This window comes from Syngnathus typhle, linkage group LG6 (assembly GCF_033458585.1).
Source record: "Syngnathus typhle isolate RoL2023-S1 ecotype Sweden linkage group LG6, RoL_Styp_1.0, whole genome shotgun sequence".
NCBI classification, from domain to species: Eukaryota; Metazoa; Chordata; class Actinopteri; order Syngnathiformes; family Syngnathidae; genus Syngnathus; species Syngnathus typhle.
The window spans coordinates 3,490,598-3,510,924 of NC_083743.1; the positions used below are offsets into that span (position 1 = coordinate 3,490,598).

The 20,327-nt window shown below is 40.7% G+C and overlaps 2 protein-coding genes across 2 annotated transcripts in view; one reads left to right on the forward strand and one right to left on the reverse strand.

The window, feature by feature from the left end:
• The window catches only part of stx1a (syntaxin 1A (brain)), a 69,059-nt gene that overhangs the window by 45,461 nt on the left and 3,271 nt on the right, over nt 1-20,327 (forward strand). The gene's annotated exons all lie outside the window — the stretch shown is intronic.
• LOC133155425 (caspase a-like) overlaps nt 1-20,327 on the reverse strand; it is a 32,172-nt gene that overhangs the window by 7,602 nt on the left and 4,243 nt on the right. The window lies entirely within an intron of this gene.

Here is a 20,327-nt window from a genome sequence, read left to right on the forward strand (position 1 = left end):
GGTTAGGACTCCCTGCCCCCTGGTTGAAAAAAATCGATCTTTTTCGATTCTTCATTTTCATGTCGTTTTTTTCTTTCCGTTTTGCGCGAATGTGCTTGCGCTATTCTATGTTCGCGATGTTACCCATTCATGTTGTTTTAGCGATCAGCAAACGGCGTGGGTGATGTTCGATTTTCTTTCCTGTGGGCGCGCGCCCCTACTGGAAAAATTCCTGGCTACGTGAAAACTACAAAACATTTTTTTTATTTTTTTTATTGTTTACACAGCAATACAGAGGATACTCAAAAATACGTACACATTTAGTCAGGAATAGTTAAGGTTAGGAATTTTTAGGGGTATAGTATAAAAGGAATAGCAGTGAATGGTAAATGGTCTTTCACTATATACGCACTTTTCCGGTTGGACTGGTCCGTTGAGCCATCTTTTCTTTGGAATCCAAAGAATGACTTGAAACCTAAAGGGGAGCCAATTTCCTCGTCTTTTTGGACACTAGCCATAGCACCAGCCCAGGAGCCGCGTACTACAAACTACTACAAAACATTCCAAAACATTCTAAAGTCTTTTTTTTATTGTATACACAGCAATACAGAGGATACTCAAAAATACGTACACATTTAGTCAGGAATAGTTAAGGTTAGAAATTTTTGGAGTATACGTAGTATAAAAGGAATAGCAGTTGTTAGAGTGGTGCTCACTCTAACTTATTTTGCAAGAACCACTTGGAGACAAGTTAGTCGTTTTGGGCACCTGCAGGCGGAGAGTCCATTCGTCACTGTGCGTACAACAATGATCGAATGACGTCTGACTCTCGCTTCCCACAAGACCATCTTTATTAGGAGAAAAAGGGTGGGGGTGACAGTGGACTGAATAGACAAGTAAAAAAGGCCCTTGACCTCTAGATTAGCAGGGCAGGGGATGTTTTACGACATTGTGTAGGATGGAACAAGCTAGGTTATTTATTACTGGTTACACACCAACATAAGCATAAAACTAATCTACCAAGGTTATTCATTACTGGTTACATACATTCCAACATAATCATATGATCAAGATAGTTTTGGAAAACCCTGACATCTCCCTCCTGTTTTATCATACGATTATGTGAACCAGATCAATAAAACATAAGTAAGAAAATATAAAGAAGAATAGTAAAAACAATAATAAAAAAAATCAATAAAAAAAACTGAGATGACAGCGAATGGGCTGGGGAGCGTGTAGGGTGAAACATGACAAAAACAACAAACAATGATAGCAACAACTTCCAGTGAAGATGAGGACTTTCCTCAATACTCCAGATTAAACTTATTGTGTGGTCTAAAAACCTGCTGGCCGATGTTAATACGCAGGAAAAGTCTCACACGGTCCCTCTGCCTTAGGCGACCAGAATGCTATCAATAAGAAAATATAAATAAAGTCACGATCCGTTCCGAATGAAGTAGGACCCGTCCAATGGTACAGCCATGTTGGCAGGAGAGCCCTTACACCTTGAAATGGCTCTCCCATCCTGGCACACAGCGGTGATGTCCAAAGCTCCCATCCAGTTCCCTCCTGGAGAGCAGTTGTCGTGGATGCATCCGTGGGTCTTGTTTTCTTGGATGAAACACGTGTAGTCCATTCCAGGTAGCGTCCTGGTTTAGGCCACTTGTGGCATCTGTCGTCCTCCAACAGTCACATTGGGATTAATCCAAAATAGTTTGATCACAGATTCATTCCAGGGCGGTAGGGGTAGCGTCACTGACTGACAGTACGGTGTTGATATCAATCTCCTCCCATGGATGCCATACATTTTGCTTCAGTGACATTCATTGCTCTGGCCTCCAAGTGAACTTGTGTGGAGCAAGGGGAGTTTTTGGAAACACAGATAACATCCCACCTGTGTGTGCGCTCTCACAGTGACCTTCACATACCGGTACCAAGCGTTGGTTTCGTATGGGTTTTTGGGGTCTCATGACCAGTCCTCAAAGTTCTCATCGTGTGACCATCGTTTCCCACGGTCAACATTATCACTTGGTCTGTTCAGATGTGTCCATAGACTATAGCATGCTCCAACCACAACGCAGCAGAGGATCCACCTGGCATGTGGAGCCCCGTCGCTACCAAGATGACAGGAACACCGAGACATCCCCCCGCCTAGCGGAGTTGGGATCGTTGTTCGCAGACTTTGCCACCGTCCCGAAATGAGGGGTCCAGCACTCCTCGTAGCTTGCAGTGGCTAAGGTGAATCCAGCTGGGTCGTTCAGCGATCTTCACTGCGGAGGGGGATAGTCAGCAAGACTTGGAATGGTCCCTCCCACCATGGCTGGCCCAGTTCTTTCTTTTGATGACCTTGATGTAGACCCAGTCTCCTGGATTGATGGGGTTGTCGACCTGTGAGGAGGAAAGATCAGGCGGCAGTAAATTTGCATTTGACACATCCTTCAGCCTGAGGGCCCTGATCATGCTACCTATGTTCTTCATCTGCTTTTTGCAACTCTTGTAGTCAATTGTAATGCCCTTTTTAACGAGGCAGATAGGAGTGTTTGAAAGAAGAGTTTGAGCACTTCCTAATGATTCCTCCTAACCAAAGACCGTTCATGACAGGGGCTTTCCCATTTATTGCCTCCTGTCGTGAAGGAGATTCCCTTATCCATGCCGTCTTTTTCCTAACACGTTCGCACCCACACAGGTTGTGCACATAAACGCACACACACCGAGCGCGCACCCAAGGCTCAGACAAACGACAACAGCCTGACACAACTTTACAGAGATTACGCACGAACACAGACCACAGACAAAGGGATTCCATACATCTCTCATGTAGCTTCTTTTGATAGAACCTCCTATTGGTAACTGTATAGCGGACTGTTCTGCATATAATCCCTTACTCAACTCCCTTGCTTCTACTTTTCCATGTCGGTGCAGTCGTAAGTGATCCCTATTGCAGTCATTGTCTTGTTAACTGTCGCCTTGTGCGACTCCTATGCATGATTGTGTGAAAGTCAAAAATTGAACGTATCCAACTTTTTGACCACCCAAACTCCACTGTGGTGCAACGAACTTACTATTTTATTGAGTAGGTACATTGAGCAACCTAGCTTCCTCTTGACTGAATTCACTTTAGTCCAAATGTCCTATTCTAAAATGTATCTAACTCAATTTCTACTTCTTATGCCTGATGAGCCAAAACATCAGATCTCGCTCTTGTTTCTCTCCGTTTTAGCCTATTTGTTTTGTCCAATCTGTTCAATCTCTGACCATGATGCTTCTCTCTGTAGCTCTACGCTTTATTAAATTTTTATCAAATCTCCTCAGTTCTGTCAAACCCAGTGCACAATGAAGCTCCTGTCCACTCTACCCCAAGCCCCACAAAGTTTCAGCACCGCCACAGCACGGAGTGCGATTTGGCCGTCGGACATTTCAAGTCCATATCTTTTGCCGCACCTCACCCTCTCAAGATGGTGTTCTTTTGTTGTTGCTTCAGAGTCAACACATCCATCACTCTCGAATGAGTCCATTGTTCAAATGTCCATTTTTTCTTCAACATTGTGAGTTCCTCCACTTCTCACTGTCTTTTCTCGTCCCCGAGGATGTCGTCTTTTTTCCAGTGTACTTGCCCCCCTACAAGTACAACAACAGTCTTTCTTTGTCCTTGCCAAAGGTCAAAGGTGCCTCAAAGCCAGGCACCGTTTTGTAGACGTCCATGGCTGCAGGCAGAGTCTCGGGATTGAGTTTTCAGGGATCCTGGCACTGGAGAGTGACAGACTGGGACATCAAACTTGTAAGACTATCTCCAAATGTAGCTGCTGCCATCCATTCACTAGTAACGTTTGTTTACCAAACTTCAAATTCTCCTAGTAACAGCGATCTCGTCTTTATATTGTAAGTCCTGCAACTCATCCTATTTTCGAGCTACGTTCTGTCTATAGTTCCTATTTAATGAGACAGTACATTGTCTTCAGTATCATTATTTAAAATTAACTCAACGAGGTTTGCGTTCCACATCTAGCCCTGATCTATGTCTTGACCTCTCAAACGTTATTACCTGTGTCATGCTTGCTCAAAAATGTGACTTAGAATATGGTGTTGTGAATTTCCAATCTCCCTGATCAAATTGGATCCCGCTTCTTAGCTCTTCTTTCTCATGCTCCTGTTAGCCCGCAACTATCCAAATTAATAATGTTGTTTTCTTTTAACTGTCTTTCTGTTGAACCTCTAAATCTCTCTTGTTGCTAACCTATCTGCACCAGGAAGGGTCTTAAAGAAAGGACCAACAGATTACTCCCAATATCTCCTCATTATTTATGAGTTAGCCTCCCTTTCCTCACTCGGGTGCATATCTTGTCAGTTGTTAATGGAAACCAGATGTCTCGTGCCAATGAGATCATGGACCAAGGCCCAAACAATCCCGCACGAACCTGACTCGAAACATGACCCGGTCACACTTAGGCTTACTAGTGAGATATACATTGCATGATACCAGAATAGAATTTTACCACAGTATGACACTAAATGTATTAGAAAATCCATATGTCGTAAAGGTTTGTATTATTACTATCTTCCACTATCTGTCCTATTCACTCCCTCCTTCTGAGGCTTGGCAACGCCCATGCCTCACACCTTGACAAACGTTTTGGGAGAACGTGTTCTTTACTACATATGATTCCATCATTTAATTTGACTTTCTTTTCAAAACGCTTCTCAATTTCCCAGTTCACACATCTTCTGCATGTGTTACTGGTTCTCCAGTTTTTTCTCTAGTTAATCATTAATCCAAAAGCTATGTTTTTCATTTTAGCATTCAACTTACTCAAAACCACTCTTTCAGCAAAGCCGCTCTACTGATTTTCCATAGTAGTCGCCAACAGCTTCAACCATTCAACCTGTATCTTCCTATCATTCAAGGCAATCATTCATCAATGCCCATTTGCATCTCACACACAGTCTCCAAAAAGGAGTCTTACCATCACATTGGTCTCAATTCATCCAAGCTCACCACACAACATTCATATACCATTTTCAACTCAAGGTTCCTGATAGAACAATCCACCAAAAAAACTCAACTCATAAAAACTGCTGGCAAATTAATCCGAATTTTTCCTTTGTTTTTAAATTTAAAGAACTCAATTTCTCAGATTTAGCTCGCATATAGCAGTTTGTATAATTCTATAACACCATCAATCAATTATTTATATTAAATGTAGCATTGCAATGTCTTAAATTCACAATTTTGCTTCTTCCAATTCCTGAAAGCATGTTCTGTCGTTTCTTTTTCAAATTTCTCATGAGGGCTCAACACTTAACATGCACTAGTGTGGATAAATTTCTGCTCGCAAACACATTTTTCTCTTTTCCTCTCATTTTTATCTTTCCAAATCGTTTCTGTTCTGCGGTGCAAATTGGATAGACCACAGTCTAACAAATATCTTTACACTGAAAGTTTAGCCAATCTTCATCACATGCACAGCTCTCGCGCGCGTAGGGCAGGTCCCAGCACCAATGATTCGTCACAGGCTGGCCATTTCCTGTGGTTGATCATGAGCTGGTCCCTCCCACGTACACGAGGACAGTACATTCTAACTTTTCATTTATCTTCTAGAAGCAAGTTGCATTTATTTACCACTTGATTTGCAAATTTGAACTTTAGTGTACACACACAATTTGATCTCTGGTCATTTGTCATTGGGCATACAAACAGCATTGTCATACTTCTTGCATGGACAAAAGCTCTAATAATCCAAAAAATGTTCCAATAATCTGACAATGACATGTTTTGCTGTCATATGGGCATCTATTCTTTCTTTCTCTGTATTAGCATGAGGGGTCAAAGGAGAGGAAGCTTGTCATGCTGTAAATGTTTTATTTTTTATGTTAAATTTTTCCTCTGCCTCTTCCTCTGCCCCTTGACTGGCACCGCTTTTTTTCTTTTCTTCTAAAACACTCTATTGACCAGTGTCCACGTTTCCCACAGTTCCAACAGTTGTCAGAATCTGATGGGGGTTTTGAATTATATGGTGGCCTTCGGCCTTGTTGGTCTCTCTCTCTTCCTCTCCCCTTTGGGAACTTTGGGAGAAGATCGTTGTATCTTCATTTAGATCATTATCATCATCTAGATGAAATACATCAGAACATTTGCCTTTTTGGATAACTTTTTCAGCATGCCTGTCCCACTGCATAGTTGTTGTATACAAGTTTTGCACACGAGCGGAATGCCTCTCTTGCTCTCCTGCTTGAGCTGCGGCTGGAGCCGTGGCCGGGACAGTGCGCCTGCGCACTGTGGCCTCATTGTCTTCCGGCCTGACAAACATGGTCGCAGCACTTTTCAACTTTCTGTCTTTTGTCTTTTGGATTTATTCTCTTCTCTCTTGTGAAGCTTTCAACCACAGTCTAGCACAGGGGTGGGCAAACTTTTTGAATCGCGGGCCGAACTGGGTTCTAAATTTGGACCGGAGGGCCGGACCAGGAGCAGATGGACGTAGGCGTTGTGTGAAGTCATATAAGCGACCTGTAAAGGTCATTGCATAAAAGATCTTGGCCTTTAGTAGGTAGTAAAGCATGGATATTCCAAACAATTTTTTTGAGAACAAATGCATTTATTAACAGCATTAGAAAAATAATAATTCACTAAAAAACTGCTATCAGTGATTCTCATAAAATACGACACTGTTATTATGAATAACAATTTCCATCACTTCAGTGCCTGCAGGTCAGATTAATGAAAAATGTTTATCTTATGAGATCACATCAAACGGCAAACATTCTGACCAAATATATCATCTTGAAGAATCGGTGAAAGCATACATCCAAATAAAGTAATCAAAACAGCAACACGGTGAGGGGTATCTGAAAATCAGAGCAGAGTTTTAACTCGCAAACACCTGGTAACAGAGGTGAGGAAACGGGAAACACCTCCTTAAAGTAAGCCTTAAGAACTTTACAGGTTAAGATTAGTCGCAAATAGGTGGTGCATCAATGTCCTTGAGCATCCTGCATTGTTTGAAAATGAGAATGGTCGCTAGTTTCAATCCCTGCTATGTGTACAAATCATATTCAAAATGCATTTTTTTACAATAAACTTGAGAGCCTCCCGTTTATTTTCAGTGGGAACAGTGTTGTTGGTCTCCCTTTTTTGCTAGTGCGTCATAGTCTGGAGTAAAATTTGTTGTGGCAATTCTTAGGCGAGATCCGAGGTGTTGGTCCGTTTACCTTGATCTGTGACGGGTTGATGTTGATGTGGCTGAACGTCACGTCGCGTACGTCGAGCCAAATTGGCCACTCTTTTTTAACATTCGGCACTCACTTCTTTTTTTCGGGCCACTCATTTTAATGGAAGGATTCCAGGGGAAGGTTTGTGGGTGGCTTTAGCGCAAAACTGCATCTGAAAGCTCAGCGCGCGAATTATAAGAATGCGGTCGTCAAAGCCCACGCTCTAAATTCGGGACTGATACGAATAGAGCGAGAGTGCGCCAAGTCCGTACTACTACGTACACGCACTTGTGAGTGTGCACCGAGCTTTCTGACACGGCTTCCGGTAGTAAATGCGCAGGCGAGCGCTTCGCCATCTACTGGGAAAACGCAGTCATTGCAGGCAAAATGACCAAAAAAAAAAAAGTTTAATAATACAATTTGTTCAGGGTTGGCGGGCCGGATTAAACGGTCCCGTGGGCCGGATGTGGCCCGCGGGCCGTAGTTTGCCCACCCCTGGTCTAGCACAATTCAACTCTCTCTCTTTTCTTTTTCCACTTCAGCATGTATTACATACAATCAAGAAATCTACTCGCCATGAACTCATCTCCTTCAAGAGCTAGAGATTTATCGTTTTTATTTCCCATCTTAATTTGGTATTTTAGGTTTATACAATTATTATTATTATTATTATTATTATAAAATTTTTTTTTTTCTTTGAGGATCCTCAATGCAAGTTTAAATTGACCTTTGAACAATTACTAGCCTGTATTATTTCCGTGGATCAATGCTAGAACTGCTACCGTTTTTTTCCGTGTATAGTGCGCAATATTTTACTAATTTATTGTCCTAAAATCTGGGGTGCGTATTATACATGGGTACAAAGAAAAAAAAAAAAATATTTTTTTTTTAAATTTTTTTTTTTTTAATTTTTTTTTTTTTTTTTAAATAAAGTCATGGTACAACAAAACCAACAACAGGACTGACCGACAAAGTCGTGGAACAAAAAGACAGGGTGACATTACCAAAGACAGGAACAGAATGACAGTAACACATGCAATGATCCAACGGTGAGCGAGGGGCAGACAGGACTTAAATACAAAACACGTTACATCGATTGAGGTGACACAGGAAGAGCGGGGTGACACGAACAGAAACTATGGCAACCTAGACACATAGCAAAACTGGGGACGAGACATGACAAATCTCCCCCGAAATAAAACTCACCTTTCTTCTTGTTTGTTGTCAATCGCGCATCGCATTCAGCCATCCTGCCCAACACACTTAGTAAAATTCATAATTGACGACACATCGTTTGATGCGATGGTGCGTGCAATCCTCGATGGTGTGTTATTGTCAAATATTGTTTGTTTTTTAATCTCCATCGCGGACCGGACGTCATACGGAGGCCGCCATTACAGATGCGCAGAACGGTTGCGCAAGACACGTCAGCTATATAAAGAGCGAGAGTTCAGTTCTCCACCTATTAGTTTCAATTCACAGTTTAATTAGCAGTTTCAATCAGCAAATAACAAAATGCGTATTACAGGTAATATTTTATTTCACAACACTTTGCCTTGTTCCTTTCGTCTCTGCTGTTCACTTCAAACACGTTCCATACGACCGCAATGCTCTCGTATCAGACGCTTGCTCAATCACCTGCTCGTTTGCTTTCACAATGTACCCTACACAAATCCGAAACATTTGTTGCGGCTCCGAGTCACGACGAGGGGCAAGTTTTGGTTTCCAAGGGTGTTTTTATTCCTCTTCAACGTCTCTCCCATACAGAGCCGCCGTGTGCGCACGGAGCGCGGTGGTGCGTTTAGGGCAGTGCTTCTCAATTATTTTCTGTTACGCCCCCCCCTAGCAAGAAGAAAACTATTCGCGCCCCCCCCTCCCCACCGTGACTATCCTAACTTGTCTTGTAAATCGTAAAATGTTGCACTGTCGCAAACGTGACAGAAGTAACAATGAGAGCGCCACTGCCCCCTGCTGTAGTAAACGCGCAATTACACTTTATTCTAGTACTGCCAAAAAAAAAGCCTGTTCCCCAGGGTCACACGCGCCCCCCCAGGAATAGCACCGCGCCCCCCAAGGGGGGCGCGCCCCACTATTTGAGAAGCACTGGTTTAGGGGCAGTCGGAGAAATCAACGCCAACAAAAAAAATGACATCCAGCCTAGTTAAGACCATACCAAAGACTTTAAAAATGGGACCCATTGCCTCCCTGCGTGTGTGACGATCTTTGGGACTTAAAAAAAAAAAAAAAAAAAAAAAATAATTAAAAAAAAATTAAAAGAAATTCATAAAAATTGGGTGCGTATTATACATGGGTACAAGCTTTTTTCCAGCATCAGCATGCCATTGTTAGGGGTGCGTACTATACATGGGGGCGCACTATACATGGAAAAAAACGGTATTTAGTCAATTTATCCTACCAGTCACACTTTCTCAACCACACAAATTTCTTATCCCTGCCAACGCGAAGTCCTCTTTTAAAAATAAAAGAGCTGCTTCATCCGGATAGGGGACTCTACAACACCCCTTCCTTCCCTGGGAACTAAAGACAACCGTCCAGTTACCCAGCCCTGCCAACGCGAAGTCCTCTTTTTAAAAAAATAAAAAGAGCTGCTTCATCCGGAGAGGGGACTCTACAACACCCCTTCCTTCCCTGGGAACTAAAGACAACCGTCCAGTTACCCAGCCCTGCCAACGCGAAGTTGTCCCCTTAGAACAGTGGTTGTCAAATCAGGGTACACGGAGGTACGTGAGATTTGACAAAATATTTTGAAAACCACTGCTCCAGAAGAGCCACTTCATCCAGAGGGGGACTCTACAACACCCCCTCCTTCCACAAGACTTCTTATCCTCTGTCTTGCCTATTTTTATTCCTGTGCACTTTTACTTTTACGCGTTTCACAACCACACAATCACACAACTTTAGGGCTTTAACTCACTTGACCCCTGGTTCGTTGCATTTCCGGGTCCCGTCAACCACCTCTGTCAGACGAAGGCAGACTTAAGATGCTGGCCCAGCGAAGAAGTTCTCTTCCCAGGACTTTCTTTTCCAGGTCCTCCTAATGGACGCTGGCTTGTCGACAATGCAGCACGTCTTCCTCCGTCAGTCAGATGGCGGGTATGAGGGTCCCGGGTTTCGGCACCAAAATGTTAGAGTGGTGCTCACTCTAACTTATTTTGCAAGAACCACTTGGAGACAAGTTAGTCGTTTTGGGCACCTGCAGGCGGAGAGTCCATTCGTCACTGTGCGTACAACAATGATCGAATGACGTCTGACTCTCGCTTCCCACAAGACCATCTTTATTAGGAGAAAAAGGGTGGGGGTGACAGTGGACTGAATAGACAAGTAAAAAAGGCCCTTGACCTCTAGATTAGCAGGGCAGGGGATGTTTTACGACATTGTGTAGGATGGAACAAGCTAGGTTATTTATTACTGGTTACATACATTCCAACATAATCATATGATCAAGATAGTTTTGGAAAACCCTGACATCTGTGAATGGTAAATGGTCTTTCACTATATACGCACTTTTCCGGTTGGACTGGTCCGTTGAGCCATCTTTTCTTTGGAATCCAAAGTGCTTCATAAGAATGACTTGAAGCCTAAAGGGGAGCCAATTTCCTCGTCTTTTTGGACACTAGCCATAGCACCAGCCCAGGAGCCGCGTACTACAAACTACTACAAACTACTACAAAACATTCTAAAACATTCTAAAGTTTTTTTTTTATTGTATACACAGCAATACAGAGGATACTCAAAAATACGTACACATTTAGTCAGGAATTGTTAAGGTTCGGAATTTTTGGGGTATAGTATAAAAGGAATAGCAGTGAACGGTAAATGGTCTTTCACTATATACGCACTTTTCCGGTTGGACTGGTCCATTGAGCCATCTTTTCTTTGGAATCCAAAGTGCTTCCAAAGAATGACTTGAAGCCTAAAGGGGAGCCAATTTCCTCGTCTTTTTGGACACTAGCCATAGCACCAGCCCAGGAGCCGCGTACTACAAACTACTACAAAACATTCTAAAGTTTTTTTTTTTTTATTGTATACACAGCAATACAGAGGATACTCAAAAATACGTACACATTTAGTCAGGAATAGTTAAGGTTAGGAATTTTTAGGGGTATAGTATAAAAGGAATAGCAGTGAATGGTAAATGGTCTTTCACTATATACGCACTTTTCCGGTTGGACTGGTCCGTTGAGCCATCTTTTCTTTGGAATCCAAAGTGCTTCCAAAGAATGACTTGAAACCTAAAGGGGAGCCAATTTCCTCGTCTTTTTGGACACTAGCCATAGCACCAGCCCAGGAGCCGCGTACTACAAACTACTACAAAACATTCCAAAACATTCTAAAGTCTTTTTTTTATTGTATACACAGCAATACAGAGGATACTCAAAAATACGTACACATTTAGTCAGGAATAGTTAAGGTTAGAAATTTTTGGAGTATACGTAGTATAAAAGGAATAGCAGTGAATGGTAAATGGTCTTTCACTATATACGCACTTTTCCGGTTGGACTGGTCCATTGAGCCATCTTTTCTTTGGAATCCAAAGTGCTTCATAAGAATGACTTGAAGCCTAAAGGGGAGCCAATTTCCTCGTCTTTTTGGACACTAGCCATAGCACCAGCCCAGGAGCCGCGTACTACAAACTACTACAAACTACTACAAAACATTCTAAAACATTCTAAAGTTTTTTTTTTATTGTATACACAGCAATACAGAGGATACTCAAAAATACGTACACATTTAGTCAGGAATTGTTAAGGTTCGGAATTTTTGGGGTATAGTATAAAAGGAATAGCAGTGAACGGTAAATGGTCTTTCACTATATACGCACTTTTCCGGTTGGACTGGTCCGTTGAGCCATCTTTTCTTTGGAATCCAAAGTGCTTCCAAAGAATGACTTGAAACCTAAAGGGGAGCCAATTTCCTCGTCTTTTTGGACACTAGCCATAGCACCAGCCCAGGAGCCGCGTACTACAAACTACTACAAAACATTCCAAAACATTCTAAAGTCTTTTTTTTATTGTATACACAGCAATACAGAGGATACTCAAAAATACGTACACATTTAGTCAGGAATAGTTAAGGTTAGAAATTTTTGGAGTATACGTAGTATAAAAGGAATAGCAGTGAATGGTAAATGGTCTTTCACTATATACGCACTTTTCCGGTTGGACTGGTCCGTTGAGCCATCTTTTCTTTGGAATCCAAAGTGCTTCATAAGAATGACTTGAAGCCTAAAGGGGAGCCAATTTCCTCGTCTTTTTGGACACTAGCCATAGCACCAGCCCAGGAGCCGCGTACTACAAACTACTACAAACTACTACAAAACATTCTAAAACATTCTAAAGTTTTTTTTTTATTGTATACACAGCAATACAGAGGATACTCAAAAATACGTACACATTTAGTCAGGAATTGTTAAGGTTCGGAATTTTTGGGGTATAGTATAAAAGGAATAGCAGTGAACGGTAAATGGTCTTTCACTATATACGCACTTTTCCGGTTGGACTGGTCCGTTGAGCCATCTTTTCTTTGGAATCCAAAGTGCTTCCAAAGAATGACTTGAAACCTAAAGGGGAGCCAATTTCCTCGTCTTTTTGGACACTAGCCATAGCACCAGCCCAGGAGCCGCGTACTACAAACTACTACAAAACATTCCAAAACATTCTAAAGTCTTTTTTTTATTGTATACACAGCAATACAGAGGATACTCAAAAATACGTACACATTTAGTCAGGAATAGTTAAGGTTAGAAATTTTTGGAGTATACGTAGTATAAAAGGAATAGCAGTGAATGGTAAATGGTCTTTCACTATATACGCACTTTTCCGGTTGGACTGGTCCGTTGAGCCATCTTTTCTTTGGAATCCAAAGTGCTTCATAAGAATGACTTGAAGCCTAAAGGGGAGCCAATTTCCTCGTCTTTTTGGACACTAGCCATAGCACCAGCCCAGGAGCCGCGTACTACAAACTACTACAAACTACTACAAAACATTCTAAAACATTCTAAAGTTTTTTTTTTATTGTATACACAGCAATACAGAGGATACTCAAAAATACGTACACATTTAGTCAGGAATTGTTAAGGTTCGGAATTTTTGGGGTATAGTATAAAAGGAATAGCAGTGAACGGTAAATGGTCTTTCACTATATACGCACTTTTCCGGTTGGACTGGTCCGTTGAGCCATCTTTTCTTTGGAATCCAAAGTGCTTCCAAAGAATGACTTGAAACCTAAAGGGGAGCCAATTTCCTCGTCTTTTTGGACACTAGCCATAGCACCAGCCCAGGAGCCGCGTACTACAAACTACTACAAAACATTCCAAAACATTCTAAAGTCTTTTTTTTATTGTATACACAGCAATACAGAGGATACTCAAAAATACGTACACATTTAGTCAGGAATAGTTAAGGTTAGAAATTTTTGGAGTATACGTAGTATAAAAGGAATAGCAGTGAATGGTAAATGGTCTTTCACTATATACGCACTTTTCCGGTTGGACTGGTCCGTTGAGCCATCTTTTCTTTGGAATCCAAAGTGCTTCATAAGAATGACTTGAAGCCTAAAGGGGAGCCAATTTCCTCGTCTTTTTGGACACTAGCCATAGCACCAGCCCAGGAGCCGCGTACTACAAACTACTACAAACTACTACAAAACATTCTAAAACATTCTAAAGTTTTTTTTTTATTGTATACACAGCAATACAGAGGATACTCAAAAATACGTACACATTTAGTCAGGAATTGTTAAGGTTCGGAATTTTTGGGGTATAGTATAAAAGGAATAGCAGTGAACGGTAAATGGTCTTTCACTATATACGCACTTTTCCGGTTGGACTGGTCCGTTGAGCCATCTTTTCTTTGGAATCCAAAGTGCTTCCAAAGAATGACTTGAAACCTAAAGGGGAGCCAATTTCCTCGTCTTTTTGGACACTAGCCATAGCACCAGCCCAGGAGCCGCGTACTACAAACTACTACAAAACATTCCAAAACATTCTAAAGTCTTTTTTTTATTGTATACACAGCAATACAGAGGATACTCAAAAATACGTACACATTTAGTCAGGAATAGTTAAGGTTAGAAATTTTTGGAGTATACGTAGTATAAAAGGAATAGCAGTGAATGGTAAATGGTCTTTCACTATATACGCACTTTTCCGGTTGGACTGGTCCGTTGAGCCATCTTTTCTTTGGAATCCAAAGTGCTTCATAAGAATGACTTGAAGCCTAAAGGGGAGCCAATTTCCTCGTCTTTTTGGACACTAGCCATAGCACCAGCCCAGGAGCCGCGTACTACAAACTACTACAAACTACTACAAAACATTCTAAAACATTCTAAAGTTTTTTTTTTATTGTATACACAGCAATACAGAGGATACTCAAAAATACGTACACATTTAGTCAGGAATTGTTAAGGTTCGGAATTTTTGGGGTATAGTATAAAAGGAATAGCAGTGAACGGTAAATGGTCTTTCACTATATACGCACTTTTCCGGTTGGACTGGTCCGTTGAGCCATCTTTTCTTTGGAATCCAAAGTGCTTCCAAAGAATGACTTGAAACCTAAAGGGGAGCCAATTTCCTCGTCTTTTTGGACACTAGCCATAGCACCAGCCCAGGAGCCGCGTACTACAAACTACTACAAAACATTCCAAAACATTCTAAAGTCTTTTTTTTATTGTATACACAGCAATACAGAGGATACTCAAAAATACGTACACATTTAGTCAGGAATAGTTAAGGTTAGAAATTTTTGGAGTATACGTAGTATAAAAGGAATAGCAGTGAATGGTAAATGGTCTTTCACTATATACGCACTTTTCCGGTTGGACTGGTCCGTTGAGCCATCTTTTCTTTGGAATCCAAAGTGCTTCATAAGAATGACTTGAAGCCTAAAGGGGAGCCAATTTCCTCGTCTTTTTGGACACTAGCCATAGCACCAGCCCAGGAGCCGCGTACTACAAACTACTACAAACTACTACAAAACATTCTAAAACATTCTAAAGTTTTTTTTTTATTGTATACACAGCAATACAGAGGATACTCAAAAATACGTACACATTTAGTCAGGAATTGTTAAGGTTCGGAATTTTTGGGGTATAGTATAAAAGGAATAGCAGTGAACGGTAAATGGTCTTTCACTATATACGCACTTTTCCGGTTGGACTGGTCCGTTGAGCCATCTTTTCTTTGGAATCCAAAGTGCTTCCAAAGAATGACTTGAAACCTAAAGGGGAGCCAATTTCCTCGTCTTTTTGGACACTAGCCATAGCACCAGCCCAGGAGCCGCGTACTACAAACTACTACAAAACATTCCAAAACATTCTAAAGTCTTTTTTTTATTGTATACACAGCAATACAGAGGATACTCAAAAATACGTACACATTTAGTCAGGAATAGTTAAGGTTAGAAATTTTTGGAGTATACGTAGTATAAAAGGAATAGCAGTGAATGGTAAATGGTCTTTCACTATATACGCACTTTTCCGGTTGGACTGGTCCGTTGAGCCATCTTTTCTTTGGAATCCAAAGTGCTTCATAAGAATGACTTGAAGCCTAAAGGGGAGCCAATTTCCTCGTCTTTTTGGACACTAGCCATAGCACCAGCCCAGGAGCCGCGTACTACAAACTACTACAAACTACTACAAAACATTCTAAAACATTCTAAAGTTTTTTTTTTATTGTATACACAGCAATACAGAGGATACTCAAAAATACGTACACATTTAGTCAGGAATTGTTAAGGTTCGGAATTTTTGGGGTATAGTATAAAAGGAATAGCAGTGAACGGTAAATGGTCTTTCACTATATACGCACTTTTCCGGTTGGACTGGTCCGTTGAGCCATCTTTTCTTTGGAATCCAAAGTGCTTCCAAAGAATGACTTGAAACCTAAAGGGGAGCCAATTTCCTCGTCTTTTTGGACACTAGCCATAGCACCAGCCCAGGAGCCGCGTACTACAAACTACTACAAAACATTCCAAAACATTCTAAAGTCTTTTTTTTATTGTATACACAGCAATACAGAGGATACTCAAAAATACGTACACATTTAGTCAGGAATAGTTAAGGTTAGAAATTTTTGGAGTATACGTAGTATAAAAGGAATAGCAGTGAATGGTAAATGGTCTTTCACTATATACGCACTTTTCCGGTTGGACTGGTCCGTTGAGCCATCTTTTCTTTGGAATCCAAAGTGCTTCATAAGAATGACTTGAAGCCTAAAGGGGAGCCAATTTCCTCGTCTTTTTGGACACTAGCCATAGCACCAGCCCAGGAGCCGCGTACTACAAACTACTACAAACTACTACAAAACATTCTAAAACATTCTAAAGTTTTTTTTTTATTGTATACACAGCAATACAGAGGATACTCAAAAATACGTACACATTTAGTCAGGAATTGTTAAGGTTCGGAATTTTTGGGGTATAGTATAAAAGGAATAGCAGTGAACGGTAAATGGTCTTTCACTATATACGCACTTTTCCGGTTGGACTGGTCCGTTGAGCCATCTTTTCTTTGGAATCCAAAGTGCTTCCAAAGAATGACTTGAAACCTAAAGGGGAGCCAATTTCCTCGTCTTTTTGGACACTAGCCATAGCACCAGCCCAGGAGCCGCGTACTACAAACTACTACAAAACATTCCAAAACATTCTAAAGTCTTTTTTTTATTGTATACACAGCAATACAGAGGATACTCAAAAATACGTACACATTTAGTCAGGAATAGTTAAGGTTAGAAATTTTTGGAGTATACGTAGTATAAAAGGAATAGCAGTGAATGGTAAATGGTCTTTCACTATATACGCACTTTTCCGGTTGGACTGGTCCGTTGAGCCATCTTTTCTTTGGAATCCAAAGTGCTTCATAAGAATGACTTGAAGCCTAAAGGGGAGCCAATTTCCTCGTCTTTTTGGACACTAGCCATAGCACCAGCCCAGGAGCCGCGTACTACAAACTACTACAAACTACTACAAAACATTCTAAAACATTCTAAAGTTTTTTTTTTATTGTATACACAGCAATACAGAGGATACTCAAAAATACGTACACATTTAGTCAGGAATTGTTAAGGTTCGGAATTTTTGGGGTATAGTATAAAAGGAATAGCAGTGAACGGTAAATGGTCTTTCACTATATACGCACTTTTCCGGTTGGACTGGTCCGTTGAGCCATCTTTTCTTTGGAATCCAAAGTGCTTCCAAAGAATGACTTGAAACCTAAAGGGGAGCCAATTTCCTCGTCTTTTTGGACACTAGCCATAGCACCAGCCCAGGAGCCGCGTACTACAAACTACTACAAAACATTCCAAAACATTCTAAAGTCTTTTTTTTATTGTATACACAGCAATACAGAGGATACTCAAAAATACGTACACATTTAGTCAGGAATAGTTAAGGTTAGAAATTTTTGGAGTATACGTAGTATAAAAGGAATAGCAGTGAATGGTAAATGGTCTTTCACTATATACGCACTTTTCCGGTTGGACTGGTCCGTTGAGCCATCTTTTCTTTGGAATCCAAAGTGCTTCATAAGAATGACTTGAAGCCTAAAGGGGAGCCAATTTCCTCGTCTTTTTGGACACTAGCCATAGCACCAGCCCAGGAGCCGCGTACTACAAACTACTACAAACTACTACAAAACATTCTAAAACATTCTAAAGTTTTTTTTTTATTGTATACACAGCAATACAGAGGATACTCAAAAATACGTACACATTTAGTCAGGAATTGTTAAGGTTCGGAATTTTTGGGGTATAGTATAAAAGGAATAGCAGTGAACGGTAAATGGTCTTTCACTATATACGCACTTTTCCGGTTGGACTGGTCCGTTGAGCCATCTTTTCTTTGGAATCCAAAGTGCTTCCAAAGAATGACTTGAAACCTAAAGGGGAGCCAATTTCCTCGTCTTTTTGGACACTAGCCATAGCACCAGCCCAGGAGCCGCGTACTACAAACTACTACAAAACATTCCAAAACATTCTAAAGTCTTTTTTTTATTGTATACACAGCAATACAGAGGATACTCAAAAATACGTACACATTTAGTCAGGAATAGTTAAGGTTAGAAATTTTTGGAGTATACGTAGTATAAAAGGAATAGCAGTGAATGGTAAATGGTCTTTCACTATATACGCACTTTTCCGGTTGGACTGGTCCGTTGAGCCATCTTTTCTTTGGAATCCAAAGTGCTTCATAAGAATGACTTGAAGCCTAAAGGGGAGCCAATTTCCTCGTCTTTTTGGACACTAGCCATAGCACCAGCCCAGGAGCCGCGTACTACAAACTACTACAAACTACTACAAAACATTCTAAAACATTCTAAAGTTTTTTTTTTATTGTATACACAGCAATACAGAGGATACTCAAAAATACGTACACATTTAGTCAGGAATTGTTAAGGTTCGGAATTTTTGGGGTATAGTATAAAAGGAATAGCAGTGAACGGTAAATGGTCTTTCACTATATACGCACTTTTCCGGTTGGACTGGTCCGTTGAGCCATCTTTTCTTTGGAATCCAAAGTGCTTCCAAAGAATGACTTGAAACCTAAAGGGGAGCCAATTTCCTCGTCTTTTTGGACACTAGCCATAGCACCAGCCCAGGAGCCGCGTACTACAAACTACTACAAAACATTCCAAAACATTCTAAAGTCTTTTTTTTATTGTATACACAGCAATACAGAGGATACTCAAAAATACGTACACATTTAGTCAGGAATAGTTAAGGTTAGAAATTTTTGGAGTATACGTAGTATAAAAGGAATAGCAGTGAATGGTAAATGGTCTTTCACTATATACGCACTTTTCCGGTTGGACTGGTCCGTTGAGCCATCTTTTCTTTGGAATCCAAAGTGCTTCATAAGAATGACTTGAAGCCTAAAGGGGAGCCAATTTCCTCGTCTTTTTGGACACTAGCCATAGCACCAGCCCAGGAGCCGCGTACTACAAACTACTACAAACTACTACAAAACATTCTAAAACATTCTAAAGTTTTTTTTTTATTGTATACACAGCAATACAGAGGATACTCAAAAATACGTACACATTTAGTCAGGAATTGTTAAGGTTCGGAATTTTTGGGGTATAGTATAAAAGGAATAGCAGTGAACGGTAAATGGTCTTTCACTATATACGCACTTTTCCGGTTGGACTGGTCCGTTGAGCCATCTTTTCTTTGGAATCCAAAGTGCTTCCAAAGAATGACTTGAAACCTAAAGGGGAGCCAATTTCCTCGTCTTTTTGGACACTAGCCATAGCACCAGCCCAGGAGCCGCGTACTACAAACTACTACAAAACATTCCAAAACATTCTAAAGTCTTTTTTTTATTGTATACACAGCAATACAGAGGATACTCAAAAATACGTACACATTTAGTCAGGAATAGTTAAGGTTAGAAATTTTTGGAGTATACGTAGTATAAAAGGAATAGCAGTGAATGGTAAATGGTCTTTCACTATATACGCACTTTTCCGGTTGGACTGGTCCGTTGAGCCATCTTTTCTTTGGAATCCAAAGTGCTTCATAAGAATGACTTGAAGCCTAAAGGGGAGCCAATTTCCTCGTCTTTTTGGACACTAGCCATAGCACCAGCCCAGGAGCCGCGTACTACAAACTACTACAAACTACTACAAAACATTCTAAAACATTCTAAAGTTTTTTTTTTTATTGTATACACAGCAATACAGAGGATACTCAAAAATACGTACACATTTAGTCAGGAATTGTTAAGGTTCGGAATTTTTGGGGTATAGTATAAAAGGAATAGCAGTGAACGGTAAATGGTCTTTCACTATATACGCACTTTTCCGGTTGGACTGGTCCGTTGAGCCATCTTTTCTTTGGAATCCAAAGTGCTTCCAAAGAATGACTTGAAACCTAAAGGGGAGCCAATTTCCTCGTCTTTTTGGACACTAGCCATAGCACCAGCCCAGGAGCCGCGTACTACAAACTACTACAAAACATTCCAAAACATTCTAAAGTCTTTTTTTTATTGTATACACAGCAATACAGAGGATACTCAAAAATACGTACACATTTAGTCAGGAATAGTTAAGGTTAGAAATTTTTGGAGTATACGTAGTATAAAAGGAATAGCAGTGAATGGTAAATGGTCTTTCACTATATACGCACTTTT